Source organism: Lissotriton vulgaris, chromosome 6 (assembly GCF_964263255.1).
Source record: "Lissotriton vulgaris chromosome 6, aLisVul1.2, whole genome shotgun sequence".
NCBI lineage: Eukaryota > Metazoa > Chordata > Amphibia > Caudata > Salamandridae > Lissotriton > Lissotriton vulgaris.
Genome location: NC_141694.1, coordinates 1,784,515,417 through 1,784,537,241, shown reverse-complemented (window position 1 = coordinate 1,784,537,241; position 21,825 = coordinate 1,784,515,417).

The following is a 21,825-nucleotide window of genomic DNA, read 5'->3' as shown; positions in this document are numbered from 1 at the left end:
TGCTGTATGCTTTGTTTGCTGCAAATATTGTGCAGACCTCTGCTTTATCCTCCTTGTCGTCTTTTTGGGTCAAACATGCCATGAAAAAGTGCATTGCCGCCTATCTAATTCTGGTTAGAGCACCCATGAATATACTTTAGTAATGATTCTACAACCAGAGTTGGACATTGACAAAAAACAGGCCTGGGCACCAATAATGGCCTGATTACCACTTTGGCAGTTGGTCCTACAGGCCACAGCGTTGGTGGTTGGGAGCCATATTAGGACACTACTGCAGGCTAGTGGTATGGTGGCCACAGTGCAGCGACACTTGCATATTCAGTGCACTGTGTACCATGCACCATGTCATGCACGGCACACAGAGCACTCGCGACAGTACAAACAGGGCGGAGCACAACATGCGAACCCATGCAAAGTCAACAATGGGCAAAATCACCCTGGCCCCCAACCCCTCCTTTTCTGCCAACCTTTTTCATGGTGGGATCCCTGCCATTGCTCAACAGTGCCGCAAACACAACCTACATAGCCTGCCGCTTCCCCTTCCGTCATGGGATCCAAGATCCTGGTGGTTGCGGCAGTTTTGTGGCGGTTTGACTGCCCTCCTTGTAATTCGGCAGTTGAATCGACGAGGAGGCGGCGGTCGGAGACTGCTGTACTCATAATCAGGGCCTGAGTGTTGGAACTGGCCCTTTCTGGTTGGCTAAGGCAATCTCCCAGCCAGGAAGAACCTACCACTCACATCACATCAGAGACAGGTGATTACACACACTGTATTGGCACAGAGCAGTCAGGCTTAGCACAAAGGCAATGGTAAAGCATTAGCACAGCACTCACTCATGATATAAAACTGGAGCTTCACAAAAGAGGCTTCACACATGATGTATGTAAATAACATTTGTATTCAACACACAGATAATAATCAACATAGCACGAACGTTGTGTATTTTTGGGCATAAATCACATTGGGAATTATTTCTAGCCGTACTAGGCTCAGTCTAATAACATCAGCAATATGCACATATGGGAAATATTTGATCCTTCACCCCTTTACCCTTGTGTGGTGCAATAGGTTGTTTACCACAAGCCCACCCCAGCAGATATTGTGTGTCAACACAAAACAGTTAGAAGATGCACCCGGGTCACAATGATATCAAAAACATGTACATGCACTGAATTAAACCAAATACTTGCAGCACCGCAGGACAAGGCTGATGGGGTAAAATTAATGTCAAAATAAATGCTTTTCTTGCAAGAAATTCTGCAAACGGCAAAGCGCAAGCAAGTGTCTTAAATCACAGGCGGTCCACCTACTGTCACTCCCGCACAACAACTCACTCCGCACTGCTATGTGGTGCCATCAAGCAGGTCCATACGGCACATGCTTGCAAACATATGTCCCCAGCACCGTAAATCAGTGCTACTATTACCCTGCAGGTCAGTTGGTAAAATGCTACAGACCCTACAACCCCAAAATTCCCTCCACCCTCCTACTTACCCGACTATCCTACTTCCCCCTTATTGGAAACACCCTGTCCTCCCCACAGGCACTAGGCCACACACAGCTGCAGTCACTCTAAGTGAGGGTCCCAGGTAAGAAGGTGAGGGTAGGCAGCAAGGTCAGTTAGGAGGCAGTCAGCAAATTGGCAGCCACTCAAGATGTTCACCCACAGGAGGCAGAGCAGGAAGGGGTTGGCAATAGTTGGTCATACTAAAGTGTCCAGCCTAGTTCCACAGAGCACAGGGGGGATTCAAGCAGTCTTATGACCCTCTTCTGATCGTTCTCTGAAGCGTTCCTCCAGCCTAGTCAATCACTACCACCATCCACGCCCTAGCCAGACAATATCACTTGGCACCACAATGTTGTCAGGAAAAGTCAGATGAAGCGAGAGAAGTTGGTTTGCCGCGCTGAGGGCCAGTAAGAGAAAAATCGTGGAATAAAGCAGCAGAAGTTTGGTGCCTCTCGGGAGGAGGAGGCACCCATCATGTACAAGTTGATCAGATCTGGGCAGAATGGCGGGTGTGGGATGATATGGGTTGCACAAGACCTTTCCAGTCACGCACAGTGAAGATTTGCAAAATCAGTTCCTTTCTTCAAAGGAGGCACAACGTCCAGAGCAAAGTGATATTGGTCAAACCAGACAATATGGGTGCAGCATCAGGTGCATGCTTGTACAAGTAGCACTGGGCCATCAGGTAACAAAAGCAAAGAGTTGCAATTCTGTACCTCTCTGGGAATGAGTCACAAAATCCAGTGCACAATGATATTGGTCACACCAGACAGTTTCGGTTACACACGCACAAGCACAAGTTCAGCAATATCTCACGAGGTAGAATGAGGCACTAGTACGATATGCCCCCACCTCAAAGGGTCACAACCTGTAAATCGGACAGTGCATGCAATGAGCATGCAGTTGGCATGACGCATGAGAGGGATGCAAAAAGAACAGTTGATGGACAGAATGCAGAAAAATGTCATTCATTCACCCCAGAACAGAGATCTCGGCCTAAATCCATCAATGTTTTGCTCACTATGCCATTCCAGTTTAGACCCAGCCATATGCAAATCAGTCTTGACCCTGCGCCCAATGGGAACAGTCCAGCCTGAAATGCAAGGCCAGGTCCTCCCTGGACTGGAAACAAGCATCCTAGGACATTTTTTGAGATTTCAGCCCTCATCAGCCCGGATAGCTTGACTCCAGTGGCATGGAGAGCACGGGACCCACATCTGGGCATACCCGTCCCACTCGGGGTGACAAAAGCAAAAAGAACAATTGATAAACAGAATGCAGAACAATGTCATACATTCACCCCAGTACAGAGATCTGGGCCTAAATTCATTGTTTTTTGCTCACCATGACATTCCAGTTTGGACCCAGCCATATGCAAATCAGTCCTAACCCTGCGCCCAATGGGAACAGTATAGCCCGAAGTGCCAGGCCAGGTCCACCCTGGACTGGAAACAAGCATCCTAGGATCAGTTTCGGGACTTCAGCCCTTGACTCCAGTGGCATGGAGAGCACAGGACCCATGTCTGGACATACCCGTCCCATTCGGGGTGACAAATGCAAAAAGAAAAAATTGATGGACAGAATGCAGAACAATGCCATACATTCACCCCAGTACCGAGATCTGGACCTAAATCCATCATTTTTTTGCTCACCATGCCATTCCAGTTTGGACCCATCCATTTGAGAATCAGTCTTGACCCTGCGCCCAATAGGAACAGTCCAGCTCGTACTGCCAGGCCAGGTGCTCCCTGGACTGGAAACAAGCATCCTAGGACCAGTTTTGGGCTTTCAGCCCTCATCAGCCAGGATAGCTTGACTCCAGTGGCATGGAGAGCACGGGACCCACGTCTGGGCATACCCGTCCCACTTGGGGTGACAAATGCAAAAAGAACAAATGATGGACAGAATGCAGAACAATGTCATACATTCACCCCAGTACAGAGATCTGGGCTTAAATCCATCGTTTTTTGCACGCCATTCCAGTTTGGACCCAGTCATATGCAAATCAGTCCTAACCCTGTGCCCAATGGGAACAGTCCAACCTAAACTGCTAGGCCAGGTGCTCCTTCGACTGGAAACAAGGATTTTAGGACCGGTTTTGGGCTTTGAACCCTCATCAGCCAGCATATCTTGACTCCAGTGAAGTGGAGAGCAAAGGACCCACGTCTGGACATACCTGTCCCACTTGGGGTGACAAGTGCAAAAAGAACAATTGATGGACAGAACGCAGAACAATATCATACATTCACCCCAGTACAGAGATCTGGGCCTAAATCCATTGTTTTTTTGCTTACCACGCCATTCCAGTTTGGACCCAGACACATGCAAATCAGTCTTGACCCTGTGGCCAATGGGGCACAATCGATGGAGCGGGTCACTTTGGATCCTGCAACCGATGAATCCACTTATCATCAACCTGACACCTATGCATGCCAAGGTCCCCATTATGCGGGCCCACATGCCTTTGATGCAGATAAAACTTTGGGGCTCCACACGATCCAGTCTCCAGGCACTATTCATAGTTTGATGGCCACGCTGCATTACCAAGTAGATTCCAGCCAGCAATGCAGAACAATGTCATACATTCACCCCAGTACAGAGATCTGGGCTTAAATCCACCATTACTCTCAATGCCACAATGATCAAAAACAGCGGTGAAGTTTTTACATGGTCCACCCCATGTATATATTGACATTGATTCACTATATCTGTTCCGTTTTTTCAACTTTTGTAGTTCAAATTGTTCACAACCCCTTTTTTTCTTGCACAATGTATGACTATACTCTAAATCACACAGCTTTATATGCAGGCACCACCGCACTTACACACAGCAATGCTCTTGTTTACAACTACGTTAACGTGAACATTTCTTGCATTTCCTTTGCTGGATTAAGCTGAATAATTATTTGTTTACCTTGTTTTAGGGTAGACCCCCTGACGAAGGGAAGGGAAGGGCAGGTCCCGAAATGCATAAGGGCAACTAACGACCCTGTGATGATGTAATGAAAATTATTTGGATATCATTGAATTGTATGATGAAGAATTTGGATGCTATTGAAACATATAAAGAAGAATTTGGAAATATATAAAGTACATCAAATGTTTATGTTACATGATAATATTCAGTGAAACTCTTCGAAAAATAAATTGAGTTTAACACTTCAACCATGTGGTGAAAAGCGATTTTTTCACTGAATGAGTGTCTGTAGATAGCGACCTTATCCTGTTGGAGAAGGCATCTTCAGTTTAACAACACAGCTCGCAGAAGGACAGAAGGCAACAGCCTACAGACCCACTCCTTTACGTGAATAACATCAACCTAAATTACACAGAGCTAACCTTAACTACCACAAGTGAGACGGAAACCTATTTTGCATTGATAATTACTTTCTCTGTCCAAATCCGATCGCACCAACCCAAAAAAATGGCGTATGACAATATAGCCAACCTCACAGGAAACAAGGCGAAAACATTTGGTTTTTCTAACCATATATACTGAATGAGGGGAACGGCCTTCATTTCCATTCCTGGCTGTGAGGGGAACGTCCCAACGAACTGCAATCCCCAGAGGCCCTTGCTTTCATCGCACCTGACACTGCGCCAGGGGGTGCGATAAAAATTATAGCGGCCCTCCCCAATGCGGCACACCAACCTGACCGGGGCCATTGTGAAGCAGCCTCCGCTGCCGCCATGAGGGGAACGGCCTTCATTTCTATTCACGGCCGTGAGGGGAACGGGCCAACGAACTATAATCCCCAGAGGCCCTTGCCTTCACCGCACCTGACACCGTGCCGGGGGCGTGATAAAAACAACAGCGGCTCTCCCGCAAAGCAGGACACGCGCAGGCGTGCCCGGGCCACACCCGTACGAAGCCCGGGCCAAGGGTGGGCCTGTCTGTGCCTGTCCGTGGCCGTTTGAGGTCAGGCCGGGCCACCCCCCTTGATTTTGCTTCCTATAGAGAAGACCATTATGTACGTGCTATCTTACCAAGGTCCCACTAGGATGCCAAGCTGAGTGACAATATCTCCTTTTAATTCTTGTCTTGGTTTATTTAATTTACATCCTTAACGAAAGTATTTTAGCTGCAGAGACATTTTTCAAGGGCTCGGTTGTGGTGTGTTGTGTATTGTATTGTATTTTATTGTGTGCTTTTTAAAAGATATAGGGTCCTTTTTATATTGCACTTTGCACTTTTGGAGTGCAGATCCTTGTTTACTGTATACTGTTCATCCTACAAACGCCCTAGCACTTAGCACTTTGATAAAGCCAAGCACTTTGTATTTGCACTAGGCACTTTATACTTCATCCTGTAGTTGTGGGGGTTCCAGACAATAGATAATATTCTTCCTACAAACGCCCTACCACTTAGCACTTTGTTAAAGCCTAGCACTTTGTATTCACACTAGGCACTTTATAGTTCATCCTGTAGCTGTGGGGGTTTTAGACCATAGATGCTGTTCTTCCTACAAACGCCCTAGCACTTAGCACTTTGTTGTAGCCTAGCACTTTGTATTCACACTAGGCACTTTATACTTTATCCCGTAGCTGTGGGGGGTCTGAGACCATAGATTATATCAACTATTCCCCGCTACATCCCTTATACTTACCCATATTAATATGAATATTGCCTAAGAAGTCATTATGGCAAGACGTAGAATTCCGAAGACTATAATTGAGAAACCATGCAACACAATAGATTTGTTTTTAGTGCGAGCAGTCAGTGCCATTACTGATGAAATTGATAGGACAGAACGCCGCTTATCGCTGAGTTCTAGTATGGTGGCCGGGGAACAACTAATTAAGTAATGATAGTGGACTCCATCAGGATGGCCCTATGCAAAATGCAGAAGTTGCTTCTAATGTTCACAATGGCACTTGTAGCCCCCAGGCAAATGTATTAGATCTTTCCAATAATTTACCCACCAAACCTAATTCCCTTGCTATACATACACCCGGCAGGTCGCCAAACCCGAAGAGGAAGAAAGGAGGCAAGAAGAGACAAACGAGGTGTGCATTTCGAAAGGCAAGAAAAGTTCCACGCGGAACTCCATAGATTTGACAAGTGATACCCAAGTTGCCCAAGATATCAACGCCAACCCACACACTTTATTAATTATAGCCACAATTACCTCTAAGATAGAGGAGTTACTTAGGCCGCTTCACGAGAGAATAGATAAATTGTCTAGTGAATTGACCAAGTTTAGCGGTTTAATGATGGATTCTAACATCAGCGAAAGGTCAAGGAAGGATGCTTCCTGGGGAGGAACTAAAGAGGCAGAGCACAGGACAGCTACCACTAGTGTAAATACTACAACCAAAGGACCAGGTTGCGATCTTCTTGGGGGACGTAATGACATGGCAAGCATACGAAATAACAAATCAATAGCCCATTTACCACCAAGACAGGAAGCCCAGAGTAATCACTCCTGATCACACCATGGGGCCCAGATGAAGGGGTTGGGAGTTGATTACCCAAGTGCTACCACAAATAAAGCATGCTATAACCTAAGCCAAGAGAGGAGAGTAGATGTTGCTATCAACCTCCCTCCATAGTGCTGCCCGTATGTTGCAGTTCTGGTGAATGTGCCACCCCTACAACCAGGACATACGGAGAGCAACGATACCTTAAAGAATAAAATTGTACATTGGCTTGATAAGAATTGTGACTTTCCCGTGGTAGGTGCAAACGAGATACTCCTGACACGTAGGGTGGACTGGATTGGCCCCCTTTCTTAGAACTTGAAAAGGTATTGCATATTCATTAATTTTCGAAAACCTAGCTGGGCTAAAAAATACTCTGGTAAGAGCACCCCCATTGTTACCATTTGAATCATGCATGACACTGTTACCACTCGGCTTTTTTTATAGACATCTAAGGGCCACACATACATGGGGTGATGATATAAATTCCCGGAGGACATATCCACCCATACCAAATCTACACCACCAAGATTTATCAGTCTCTAACAGATACCAAGCTCTGAGTTCACTCGATCAGAACGATTGACATAAGGGTACCAATATTTTTAGACTAGAAACACTGCCCAATGAAGGAATGGTTAAAGATAACCATGGAGGGGAATCCTTATACCCGAACATCCCCAGAATGAGCCTTTAAATATCACCGAGAGTATATCTCCTGAGACCGCTCTAGCAACTATAGCAAAAGGAAGTTATGGCAAGCCAGTAGGAGGTAATATTGGGAAAAGCCTGGAAAACAGTTATATCATTACTACCTGGAACATCGTAGGCCTAAGGGGAAAACTGGATTTACCAACCTGGCAGGATTTTATAACTTCTGATCAAGACATAATCTCCAAGAGACGTGAGGCCAGATGTAGGTAATTCCAGTTTACTGATTCTTAAATACCGAATCACACCGAATCGGTATTTCAGAATCAGAAAATGGGATGTAGGTAAAAAATCTGTAAAGTTTACCGATTCGGTAACATTCGGAATCCCCAATCGGTATTTACCGATTCGGAAAATACCGAACCGGTGAATACCAAATCGGTAAAACCCATTCAACCCTATTGGCATCCAGGCCCATAGGAATTAATGGGATTTACCGATTCAGTATTTACCGGGTTCGGTATTTTCTGAATCGGTAAATACCGAATCAGTTAATACTGAATCGGTTAATTTGAAAAGAAGCCATGTGAGCCAATCAACCAATCAGGAACACTTACCACACCCCACAACAAAGCAACAGAGAAACCATCCAATCAGATGCAACTACCCCTCCCCAGTACCTGGTGGTTGGAGAGCTGGAGGAAAGACAGAGGAGCAGGCTGCCCTGAGCACAGCAGAGCATCAAAATGGAGTCCCAGGAAGGCCAGAAGGATGGAGCTGAGCGTAAGAGGAAGATGAAATACAGCCCAGCTGAACTCCAGGTGCTGGTGGAGGAGGTGGTAAAACACCACACCCAGCTCTTTCGCAAACAGTCTCTGCATGTAGCAGAGTCTGTAAAACGGAACACCTGGCTGGAGATACAGACAAAATTCAATGCCATTGGGGTCATACACAGGGACATATATGACCTCAAAAAAAGGTGGTAAGATCTGCGGATCATCACCAAAAAAAATATTGCAACACAGAGGAAAGAAGCTGGAGCCACAGGTGGAGGCAGAAGCCATGCACAAAGACTGACAGACCTGGAACAGCTTGTGGAATCCACCCTGGAGCCTGAAAGCATACATGGGATTGGGGATGCTGACAGCTCAGCCAGAACTGCAAGAAAACAAGGCAAGATGCATGGACATGAATCCCCACCCTATTCCCTGGCCCCTTCCCCAATGTGGGTGTCTGCATAAAAATCCAGAACTGGTTTTAGTTCTTACCACCAAAGCATCATGGGAGACGTAGTCATAGGAACACACATCAATGCAGTCAACATAGAATTCAGCATGGCATGCCACACACTATATCCATAAGCAGTTGAGGACTAGGCAATTGTGTGATAGGAATGTGATTTAATAATGACACACAGGTGATCAACACCACTGACCCATTGTCCATATCTGCCCACAGGAGAGTCATCGCGCAGTACAGCGCAGGAAAGGGAGGAGAGGGCACCAGCAACGGAGATGAGGGAGAAAACACCCGACAGATCAGGACCAAGCCCTGTACCTGAAACTACATCCACAGCGCAGTCAGCCACCGCACTGGAGCAAGCCATAACACTACAGCCACTGTCACCTTTGCTGTTTGTGTCACAGAATTTGGAAGCACCTGCACTTTCCCCAACACCAACCTCAGAGTCCTCTGTGCTGGGAAGGCCAAGGAGGAGGCATGATGTGCCCCCTCTCAGGATCCTCGAAACCTCAGATGAGGAAGATGTGGAGGCTTTCACACCAAGTACTCCACCTCTGTCTGACAACGCTGGGCAACAGAGCTCATCTGGAGCTGTGCGTGCTGGTTTCCGAGGCCGTAGGGCACAGAAGAGAGGCGAAGGCCAGGATGGAGAGGGGGTCTTCTGTGGTCTTGGGGCCACCATGGTGAAGGTCAAGCGCCTGCAGGCAAAGGGCATTTTAGCGGTGCATAGACAGGTGCGCTTATTAAACAGCAGGATGTCTAACATTGACAGGGGGATTGGCTCCATGGCACAAGGAATTGAATACATGGCAGAGGGGATGAGGGAAATGACACAGTGCATGAGTGCCCTCTGTGAAAAACTAGAGAGTGACCACTCCGAAAGGCGCAGGGATCGTCACTGCATGCGGCAACAAACCAAAGCCATGAACCGGCTTGCAACTGCAACCACCCTGCTATGCCGGCGCTCAGTCACCATGCAGGATAACATTGTGCTCTGCTGCAGTGATTTGTCGAGGGGAATGGGGAGAGTCACCTCTTCCATGGAGGTTTTGCTGACAAAGCAGGCAGCCACTGCTGGAGACACAGGTGTCGGGGACACAGAAGATTCCACCAGCAGGAGTGGCTCTAGTACTCCTGTTCCTGACATTCGTAGGAGCAGCAGGCTCCAACCTGCTGACCCAGGCACCACTGCGCACGTTGACACCCAGCCCCGTACATCCCGCACTGTAGTGCGTGGGCACAAACATTGACAATGCCCTCAAACCACAGGACAGGTCACAGTGAGGTCAACTGTGGCCACCCAGTATGGAATACAGATATTATACTACCATGGTCTGGTATCAGTGAAGTGCTGTAGTGACTTTTAAACTACGTACTTCAAATACTAAGCATGCCCGTGTCTCCTAACTTACTTAGAAATATCTGCGTGTCATTTCTGCACGTCTAAGTCTACCATCTGTTGCTGGCGCTGCACCTGCTGAATAGGGCTCTGCCTGTTCTGTTCCATCATCAATGTCCTCATGATGTGTGATCTCAACTTCTGTGCCTTCCTTGGTGGCAAGATTGTGCAGCATGGCACAGATCACAATTATTTTGCAGCAGATGATTGGAGTGTACTGCTGTGCACCTCCACTCTTATGGGAGCAGCGAAACCTGCTTTTTAGTAGTCCAAAAGTGCGTTCTAAAACGCTGCATGTTGCTCTGTGTCCCACGTTGTAATGCCTCTCACTCCTGGTAGATGGATTCAAGTAGGGGGTGAGGACAAAGGACTGCAGAGAATATGCTCTATCACCTAGGTGTAAAAGAGCATGACATTAGTCACATACTCATGATTGATCCATCTGCATTGACTATCAGGGTGTGTCACAGTTATTCACCTAGCAGGTATCCATCCCTGAATTCGCTGGCAACAAAGCGTGTGTATATCCCACTATTCTGGAAGATGTAGGAGTCGTGGGTACCCCCTGGGAATTTGGCCACAATGTCTGTTATGATGTTGCCTGCGTTGCATATCACCTGCACAATGATTGAGTGCGTTGACTTCCGGTTCCTGTAAATGTGTTCTCTTTGCTGCAGGTGGGCATAGTGGGATGTGGGTGCCATCTATACAGCCTATCACATGAGAGAAGTGTACCAATTGATAGAAATCTGTTTTGGTCTTAGGAAGTTCTGCAGGTGTGTCAGGGAACCCAATGTAATTATGCATTTTCTGCACCATGGCCTCAATGAACTTCCTGAAGAAACAGGACAGGCAGCTCTGAGACACACAACCTACTGCAGCAATCACACTCTGGTAGCTCCCAGAGGCAAGCGGGTGTAGGCTACACAGCACCTGCACATGGGATGAGATGACGTGTGCCCTTGGTGTTGGGTGTTCCAGGTGTGGGTGGAGGTCGCTGATCAAGTCCAGGATGGTTCTGGGGTGTAGCCTGTACCTTTGCAGAATCTCGGGCTCAGTCAGTTGAAAGAGCGTTATCCTCTGCCTGTAAACTTGCTCCTCCTTTCTCCATACCCTCTCTCCTGCTGCCTGTAGCCATAGCCACCTTGCTATGATGTAGAATGCCGCCATTCTGGTTCCCCTGTTGCATTTTGGGACCTTCTTTTACAGCCTGCACCTGGTTACCACCTGCTTTCAGTTCAGTGTGGCTCACTGGTTAGAGGCGGCAGACCCGAGAGCAGAGGACGGCCCGGGACCAGGGTTCGATTCCCGGCGCGGCAGGTTTCTGGACCAGGGTCAGCGGACTCGATAATTCTCTCGCCTCGGTGCCCACTCTGATCAGCGATCACACTCGGCAACTCTGGGCATTAGCTTGCCTCATCTTCACTAACGGCCCCACCAGACCGCCGGGGATGCCTGGTCTCACCCTGGAGATACCCATTAAGGGACCATCTCTCAGGGAAGCCAGGAAGGGTTTCGCAGCGGTCGAAGCGCCTTGGGACCCTACGGGTAAGTAGTGCGCTATATAAATGCCAATACATTTACATTTACATTTACATGGTAAATAACGACTCTTAAATACTGAATTTCATGAAATTCAGTATTTTTGGGGTTTCCTACATCTCGATGGACATTTTTTACCATTTCTTATTTACCGATCGGTAAATAGGAAATCTGTAAATAGGGATTTGGTAAATTCTGATTCGGTAGAATACCGACTCATATTTACCGAATCTGTAGATTTTTGACTCCTACATCTCATTTTCCGAATACCGATCGGTAACGGACGAAATTCGGTAATTTCGGACGTTACTGACTGGTATTTGGCTACCTACATCTGGCCCGTGGTGTATTGAACTAATATATGTTAACGGGTTTATGTCTTCCTGGCTTCCGGCGGTGCCCTCGCTAGTGGGCAGAGCAAAAGGGGACTCCTGATCCCTATTTCAAATAAGATAACTGTATTCAAGGTTAAAAGAATTGTTGTTGTGGGAAATCATATTCAGATTCTATGGTTAAAATTGCAAAGACGGTAGGGACATGATTGTGGTTAATTATTACAATAATGTTTTTGATTCAACCCGTAGCAATGTCGTGTTGAAATTGGATAAAGTGCTGGATAAATTTATAAGCTTTATTAGGACATCTATTACTATAATCTGGGTAGGGGACTTTAACATCCAACCCTGCCCATTTTCAATAACTAAGGTATGTGGGTACTCCCACAGAAAGGAAGACGAATGTATGCACTTTATTTATAATGATTATGGAGAAGATCTTAATTTATTGATGACCAAATATGATTTAGAATTATTATCATGTGTACGGGATATTAATGGAGTAGCAATTCCTACATTTACTGGCAGAAATGTGGCTTCTACCATTAATCACATGCTCATTTCATCCAATAGCAGTTACTTGTTTTCTACCCCATGGATTAAAGATCAGTTATTAAGTGACCATAATAGTATTTCTATGTTAACACTACGTTGGGGTGCAAAAACGTCAGTAGATTATTATACGATAACTAGCATCACCCCCTTTAGGCCTAATGGGATACGAATCAAATGGGCTGTTATAGACCCTGTAAAAGTTTTTCATGAAATTGTCACTAAATGTGAGATGGAGATGTGTTATTGCCTCAATGAGGATGTCAATTCTCATCAATTATTAGCTAACTTTCAAAAACTTAATGTGATAATCGAGGGGATATTGACCGCCACTCCTAAGGAAAATAGTACTCAACCTAGAGGTTGGTTTGACCATATTTGTACCCAGGCCTCAAACCAACTCAAACAAGCCCTGGGAAGTAGACCTAGAAACACTGAGACCATAGAAAATGTACGCTATAATTATAATGTGGTTCTCATGGCTAGAAAAAAGGAGCTCCAGGAGGTTGCATGGGATAAGTTAACCATGGCATCTGAAATAGTCAACAGTAAGCTATTCTGGGAAACCATCAATTCACCATTCCTAAAGAATCATTCCTATCCCGAATTAATCTTGCACGTTAGTTGTGAGGCGTGGGTGAAACATTTTTCTAGTATTTTTAATCCATCTAATTGTAATACATTCTGATCGCAAGGCTTAATAGGAAGTCAGTGGCCGCTGGTGCCATTAAACATTACTATTGAGGGAGAACCAATCAATAAATCAATCAATGACATTTATAGAGCGCACTACATACCCGTAGGGTCTCAAGGCGCTGGGGGAGGGGGGGTGCCGCTACTGCTCGAACAGCCAGGTCTTCAGCTTCTTCCTGAAGGAGAGGTGGTCTTGGGTCAGGCGCAGGTCGGTCGGGAGGGAGTTCCAGGTCTTGGCGGCCAGGTAGGAGAAGGACCTTCCTCCTGTAGTCGCTCTTCGGATGCGGGGGACGGCGGCGAGGGCGTGGTTGGCTGATCGGAGGTGGCGTTTGGGAGCGTAGAAGTTGATTCGGCTGTTGAGGTAGCTCGGGCCTTGGTCGTGTAGGGCTTTGTGTGCGTGGGTGAGGAGGCGGAAGGTGATTCTTTTGTTGACGGGGAGCCAGTGAAGGTCTCTCAGATGTCCGGAGATGTGGCTGGTTCGTGGGATGTCGAGGATGAGTCTGGCTGAGGCGTTCTGGATCCGCTGGAGTCTCTTCTGGAGCTTGGCGGTGGTACCAGCGTAGAGGGCGTTGCCGTAGTCCAGTCGGCTAGTGACGAGGGCCTGGGTGACGGTCTTCCTGGTCTCGGTGGGGATCCACCAGAAGATCTTCCGTAGCATGCGTAGGATGTTGAAGCACGCCGAGGAGACGTTGTTGACTTGCCTGGTCATGGAGAGAGAGGAGTCCAGGATGAAGCCCAGGTTGCGTGCATGGTCTGTCGGTTTGGGTGCGGTGCCCAGGGCGGGAGGCCACCAGGAGTCGTCCCAGGCGGAGGGTGAAGAGCCCAGGATGAGGACCTCCGTCTTGTCTGAGTTCAGTTTCAGGCGGCTGGTCGTCATCCACTCGGCTACCTCTTTCATCCCTTCGTGCAGGTTGGCTCTGGCGGCGGCGGGGTCGTTGGTCAGGGAGAGGATCAGCTGGGTGTCGTCGGCGTAGGAGATTATGCTGAGGTTGTGTTGGCGTGCGATGGCCGCGAGGGGGCTCATGTAGACGTTGAAGAGGGTGGGGCTCAGTGAGGATCCTTGAGGGACGCCGCAGATGACTTCGGTGGCCTCTGACTTGTACGGTGGTAGGCGGACTCTCTGTGTTCTTCCGTCGAGGAAGGAGATGATCCATTCCAGCGCCTTGTCCTGGATTCCGACGTTGCTGAGGCGCTGTACTAGGGTGCGGTGGCAGACAGTGTCGAATGCCGCGGAGAGGTCTAGGAGGATGAGGGCCGCTGTTTCTCCGTTGTCCATCAGGGCTCGGATGTCATCGGTGGCGGCGATGAGGGCGGTCTCGGTGCTGTGATTGGCTCGGAAGCCAGACTGTGAGGGGTCGAGGGATCCATTCGTCTCGAGGAAGGCGGCCATCTGCTTGTTGACGGTCTTCTCGATGACTTTGGCTGGAAACGGGAGGAGCGAGATGGGGCGGTAATTCTTGAGTTCGGTAGGGTCCGCTGTGGGTTTCTTGAGTAGAGCGCTGAGTTCGGCGTGCTTCCAGCTCTCAGGGAAGGTGGCGGTGTCGAAGGATGTGTTGATGATGTCTCGCAGGTGGGGTGCGATGACAGCGTCGGCCTTGTTGAAGACGTGGTGAGGGCAGGGGTCGGTCGGTGATCCGGAGTGGATGGAGTTCATCGTGCAGATGGTGTCTTCGGTGCTGATCGGGGTCCAGGCGTGGAGGGTGGTGGTGGGGGGTGGTTGTTCGGTCTTGGTGTGTGTTGGTTGGTTGTTGAAGCTGTTGTGTATGTCCGCGATCTTGTTGTGGAAGTATGAAGCGAGGGAGTTGCAGAGGTCTTGCGATGGGGTGATGTCGTTGTTTCCTGCGCTGGGGTTGGATAGCTCTTTCACGATGTTGAAGAGTTCCTTGCAGTTGTGTGCGTTGTTGTCCAGCCGGTCCTTGAATGCAGTTTTCTTGGCGGCGCGGATCAGCTGGTGGTGCTTCCGGGTGGCCAGCTTGAAGGTGGTCCTGTTGTCCGGTGTAGGTTCCCTTCTCCAGACTTTCTCGAGGGCTCGGCAGTTCTTCTTGGAGCTCTTGAGTTCGTCGGTGAACCACGGGGCTTTCTTGCTGCCAGGTCTGCTGGGCAGGGTCCTCAGCGGGGCGAGCTCGTCCGCGCAGATGCTGATCCACTTCGAGAGGTTGTCGGCGGCCTGGCTGGGGTTCGCTGAGCTGGCAGGAGGGTGCTGGCTCAGGGAGGTGGCGAACAAGATGGACTGACTAGTAGTAAGGGAGGTAAAGCACCTGTCCCTGATGGGGTTCCCATCGATGTATATAAAAGCAAAATAGCTTTATGTAGCCCCATTTTAACTAGAGTTTTTAACATATCGGCAATAATGTCTATCCTGCCGTCATGGGGACAATCTGCAATTGTCCCCTTTGCCCCTACAGCGCTCGAGCCTCACGGCTTTTCTTAAGCCCGTTATGGAACACTATGTCAACTCAGCGCCAGCCGGCAGCTCTCCTTAAGTGCACCAGCTGATGGTATGTCGTTTCACTTCTTTTTCATTTAATGACTACGTACAGGGAATTGGTGTCAGTCATATAATGGTTGATTCGTTTTTAGGTGGCCCCCGCCCTCACCTTGATCATACAACGGCAAGTCCATTCCTGCACATCCAGACTCAACGTGCTCTTTTTCTTGAATCCGCTTCATCCCCTACACTGGTAGGTTCATGTCAACCTCGGAGTGTCACATAAATAGGTTTTAGTGTCTACGTTTACAAAGATTAAAATTCGTTACCCTCTACCTTTTCCCCACAGACAGATTAATTGCGCCCTGATGAGATTCCAGGAAACCACTACCTGGATTCGAAACGCGTCGGCCAGTTAGCAAGGATAATTGCGATCCATTCCTTTATACCAGCATTCGCTGGTTGTAAAATAGAGTTACAAATTGTATTTGCTACTTTGCTATTTCCTTTCCTTTTTTCAGAATTCTTTTGGTACTAAACTCATTCTTTATATTTGTAGAAAATTTACTGTCTTACGTTGCACATGTTTAAACTGTTCTGTTTGTTTTTGAATTATCTCGTCATTTTTGCTTGAACGTCTTTTCTTAGTTTGTAATACATTTGTATGGTGATTAGTCCATCAATTTTGGTGTAAATATGTATTGTTGATAACTGTCTTTGTGTGTCTTCTCATTCATGATTTTTGACAAACTTTGACTTCGATAAGTGCTACCCAGTTTTGCCGTCTAAAGAGAAGGAAGACAAGAAAGATCTTGCGAAAGATCCTTTAATGTCGCATCTATTGAGTTCGCCACCCCCTTATGCACAGAATGCTACGGCACCACCGCCACCAGTTGTAGTTGCGCAACCTCCGGTTGCTTTGCAACCTGCGATTCCTCCACAGCCAGCTCCTCTTCCGTTGGCTACTATTCCTTTGGCGCAGCCTCCTCAAGGGCCGCCAACTTTACCTCCCCCTTCGTCTGCTACTCCTACGCCCATCTATAATACTCCTTCTGTTCCGACTTTGGATTCTTCTACTATTGTTCCGTCTTCTCTTATTCTGTCACCTTCTCCTTCTGCTAGACAGAGAATGACTGCTGCAGTTTCTAGTCTTTTTTCTCCTTTTTTGGGATCATTGGGTATGTCTCCTGTTGTTGAACGTAGACAATCACGTAGTCAGTTGCCTGATGCTCATGAACGGACAGTTCTGGATCACATGGCGCGTAAATGGGTTACATATTCTACACAGTATGATCTTGAGGGTATTATGGATGTTTTCCGACAATGGGAAGCACCAAAGCAACGGTACGTCTTTGAGATGATGTGTGTGTTCCTTCATGAACAATGGATTGACGAAGTAGGACAAGCTCCTTCTGAGTTGTACCGAATACGTTCCGAATTTGCGAAAGGGACCATTGTGGGTCTTCTCGACATTGAGAAAGCAGTTGCGACGATATTGTCCTTCCGTAGTGACACTCCTTCTGAGCGACTGTTTGATCCTGATTCGTCAGTTAGGAGAGAAGCGCGTCAGTATCCGATGCGTGAGGTTCCTCCAGTTTGGAGAGCTGCCGATGGAAATGTTCCTGCACATTTTCAGCGTGTTTGGGTACATGTTCCTTGGAAGCGTCCTGAAGTCTTAGCGCTTAAGCAGACTTTGCCTGATACGCGCAAAAATCCAGCAGGGTACTATAAAGATCTAACTCAGACTGTGGGTTCATGTGTCATGAATTTGGCAGATATAGATATGTTGTTTGGGAATGTTGTTCCACAGCCTATTTGGAGTAAGATTTGTCATACGGATCATGCGGAGGAATTGGGTGAGACATGGGTTAATCTTAGAGATGCCGATAATAGACAAGTAGGTGGCGCTAAGCCTGAGGATTTGATTACTGAACTTCCTGGTAAAATTATCACTTATATGAAGACTCTAATGCCTGAAGTGCTTGTCAATTGGGACAAGTTGTCTGTGTGCAAGCAGAAGAAAGATGAAACTGTGTCCGACTTTTTCACACGGTTTGAAGAGACCTTTGTAGACCATAGTGGTCAGGACATGGCTACCGAGGGTGGCCAGAGATCGTTCGTCGACAAATTTGTACATAATTTACTTCCCGAGTTGTGTAATAAGTTGAAAGACTCTGAGAGTGCTTGGGCTGTTTCAACGTCAGCGCAGATTTTAGCTACGGCCCAGTACTATGAAAATAGGCACAACGATGAGGTAGAGAAAGCGGATAAGAAGACTAAGGAATTGAAGACTAAAGTTCTTCTACAACAAGCTTATCCGCTGAGTAATAAACAACGCGATTATCAGCAGAATCAGCAATATTCGAGAAACTCGCAAAGGAACGAGTCTTCTCAACAACGTTTTCCGTATGGGCCTAATCAGTGTGCGTATTGCAAAGAAGAGAGCCATTTCAAGAATAATTGTCCGGTTTTGTTACAGCGCACAAATGGTGCTTCTGGTGTGAGAGGTCGAGGTGCTCAACAAGCGCCTAGAGGTAGAGGTCGTGGTCAGAATGCTCGTTCTTTGCCTCCACAGAATTCTATGAATAGCTTTGATCAGCAGAATGGTGCGTCTGGTAGGACAGCTCAGTACTATACGGACAATTACTACGTCGAATGTGAGGAAGTGGATGGTAATGATTGCTAGGACAGCCATAGACAAAGAGAGGGAGTTGTTTCAGTTCCAGTAGATCAGAGTGGACCCTATGTTGAAGTGATTGCATCAGGTGTGTCAGAGCCTTTTCTGTTGGATACTGGTGCTGCGAAGAGTTCTATTATGCACTCTAAACTCCCTGGCGCACCTTTGTCTGGCTTTGAGAATGTTTCAGTAGGTTTTTCCGGCGCCCCAGTTACAAATCTGATTTCTACTCCGTTGCCTCTTTCTGTTGGACCTCGTAGATTTGAAGCACCCCTCATTTTGACTACCGGTTGTGGTGAGAACTTGTTGGGATTGGACTTGTTAAAGAGATTGTATGCGACGCTGTATTGTTCTCCGTCAGGAGTACATCTTACATTTGGCGAGAGAGTGATCTCTCCGATGTATATATCTAAAGATCGACTACCACCGAATTGTCTTCCCTCCCTGATTCGCTTTGGGCTACTGGTCCGAACGATGTAGGCCTCTTGGAGATTCCGCCATATGTTGTGACACTGAAGGCGAATGCTAAGTTACCACGTATTCCACAGTATTGTATATCGAGTGATGGTGAGCAAGCACTTTTGGCGATCATTTATGATCTGATTGAAAAGGGTGTGATATAGGAAACGAGAGGTAATGTGTGCAATGGTCCGGTTTTGCCTGTTCTGAAGAGGACAGATTCTTCACAGCCTCCTGTATATAGGTTCGTGATCGAGCTTCGTGAGGTGAATAAGATCGTTGTTCCACAATTTCCTGTTGTACCTGATATCACCGCTTTGTTGACTTTGATCCCGGCTACAGCCACATGGTTTTTGGTGATTGACTTGAAGAATGCTTTCTTCAGCATCCCGATTGCCGTGGAGAGTAGAGATATCTTTGGATTCTCTTTAGGAGGACGAAGTTTCCGCTTTAAGCGCGCTCCTCAAGGCTACTGTGAGAGTCCATCGATCTATAGCCAAGCTTTGAAGACGCAACTTGATTTGTTGGTTTTACCGGATGGTGCTGCTCTTATTCAATATGTTGACGACTTGTTAGTTGCTGCTGACAATGATAAGATTTGTAGAGAGGCTACTTTGTCGCTGTTGCGCCACTTGTCTGATTTTCATCAAAAAGTTTCTCTCTCGAAGTTCCAATATTGTCAACAAGAAGTAACCTACCTAGGTCACCTCTTATCGAAGGAGGGAAGGAAACTGACCCCAGAAAGAATTCAAGCTATTGCGAAAATGAGTGTGCCTACGACATAGAGGGAAGTACGTGCGTTTTGGTATTACGACGTACTGTAGATAGTGGAACCCTAATTTCTCGTTGTTAGCGAAGCCTTTGATAGCTCTTACTGTTAAGGATACTCCAAATACTATTCCTTGGACTGACGAATGTCAGAAGAGTTTTTCAGAATTACGCAATGCGTTGCGTTCGGCTCCTGTGTTGGGTACTCCCGACTACAGTAAGCCTTTCACATTGTATGTCCACGAGAGAGAGGGATGTGCATTGTCAGTGTTGACTCAACAGTTTGGCGATAAGCAGCGTCCATGAGCTTATTTTTCGTCGACCTTAGATGCGGTAGCAAGAGTGTTGCCGAGTTGTTTGAGAGCTACAGCAGCAGCGGCTGTTTCTATTCGACAGTCTGCTGGTTTGGTTATGGACAAAACACTGATTGTGATGGTTCCACATGCAGTGGATACCTTGTTGAATTGTACCAAGACACAGCATTTAACTAGTGCTCGGTTGTCGGGTTACGAATTGACCTTGTTAGCGAGTCATGTGCATATTAAGAGATGCAACACGTTGAATCCAGCCACGTTGTTGCCGATTTCAGTTGAGACAGATAATGTTGAAGAACAGCATGATTGTTTCCTTAGAACTGAGGAAGAAACGAAAGGGAGGATAGACCTTAGGATACTCCTTTTCCAGAGTGTGATGGTACTTTGTGGGTTGATGGTTCGTGCTTCAAGCTTCCGAATGGTGATACGACTGCGGCATATGATATAGCGCTTTACAAACTCATAATAACATAACATAACATATGCTGTTACAACTTTGCATACGATTGTTGAAGCTGCACGTATCCCACATAATTCAGCGCAAGCAGCAGAGTTGATTGCATTAACAAGAGCATGTGTGTTGGCGAAAGGAAAACAAGTGAATGTGTACACTGACAGTCAGTATGCGTTTGGTGTGGCTCATAGTTTTGGACGTTTGTGGCGTGAACGTGGGTTCCTGACTTCGCATGGGATGAAGATCCAGCATGGCCAGTTGGTGAATGAACTCCTTGAATCACTTACTTTGCCATTGCAAGTAGCAATTGTGAAATGCAGTGCCCATAAGAAAGTCACAGGAGATGTTGGTCGCGGAAATGCGTTTGCGGATGAAGTTGCGAAAGAAACTGCAAGAAATGTGATGAGCCGAATGTATGTTGCAGGTCCGGCGAGATGGGTTCCAGAGAAAAGTATGTGTGAAGATACGATTGAGAGTGTGAAATCCATCCAAGCTGAAGCTACAGAGAAAGAGTTGAATGAATTGAGAGAAAGTAAGGGGAGATTGGACTCGAATGGTTGTTGGTCTGATTTGTCTGAGCATCAAAGATGGTTGTTGCCCAACGCGTATGTGCTTCCAGTTGTTACGATGGCTCATGGGATGGCACATATCAGCGTGAAAGGGATTTGCAAGTTGTTGGCCCCGGTTTGGCAGAATGCAGGAATTCCCAAATGTGCAGAGAATTTGGTTAAGAATTGTATGGTGTGTTTGATTTACAATCCTGGTAAGGGAACTCCAACCCCGGCTGGTAATTTTGCTCCTCCTACGTATCCGTTCGAGGCTTTGCAGCTAGATTTCATCCACATGGAGAGGTGCAACAACCTGAAATATGTGTTGGTGGTTGTTTGCTCCTTTTCTAGATGGGTGGAAGCTTACCCTTTGAAGGACAATACTGCCTTGTCCACAGCGAAAGCCCTAATCAAATAGTTTTTCCCTAGGTTCAGATTGCCGAGAATGAACTGGAGTGACAACGGGAGTGAATTTGTGGGTCAAGTGCTGAAGAGAGTATGTGAGGGATTAGGAATTAGGCAGAAGTTCCACGCTGCAAATCACCCCAATCAGCTGGTTTAGTCGAGTGCTATAATGGCACTTTGAAATTAAAATTGGCCAAAATTCAGGCGAGCTCTGGTTTGCAATGGCCAGATGCTTTGCCTTTAGCCCTTCTGTCCACAAGAATGACTGTGCACTCGCGAATGGGTTTGAGTCCGTATGAGGTCGTATTTGGCCGCCCGGCGAATATTTGGAGGGTGCCAAGACCGACAAAGTTTAGTGAGCTTGAACACCCTGTGTTACTTGATTGCTTGTACGAACTGACGGCTAAACTGAGTGTCTTACACCAACAG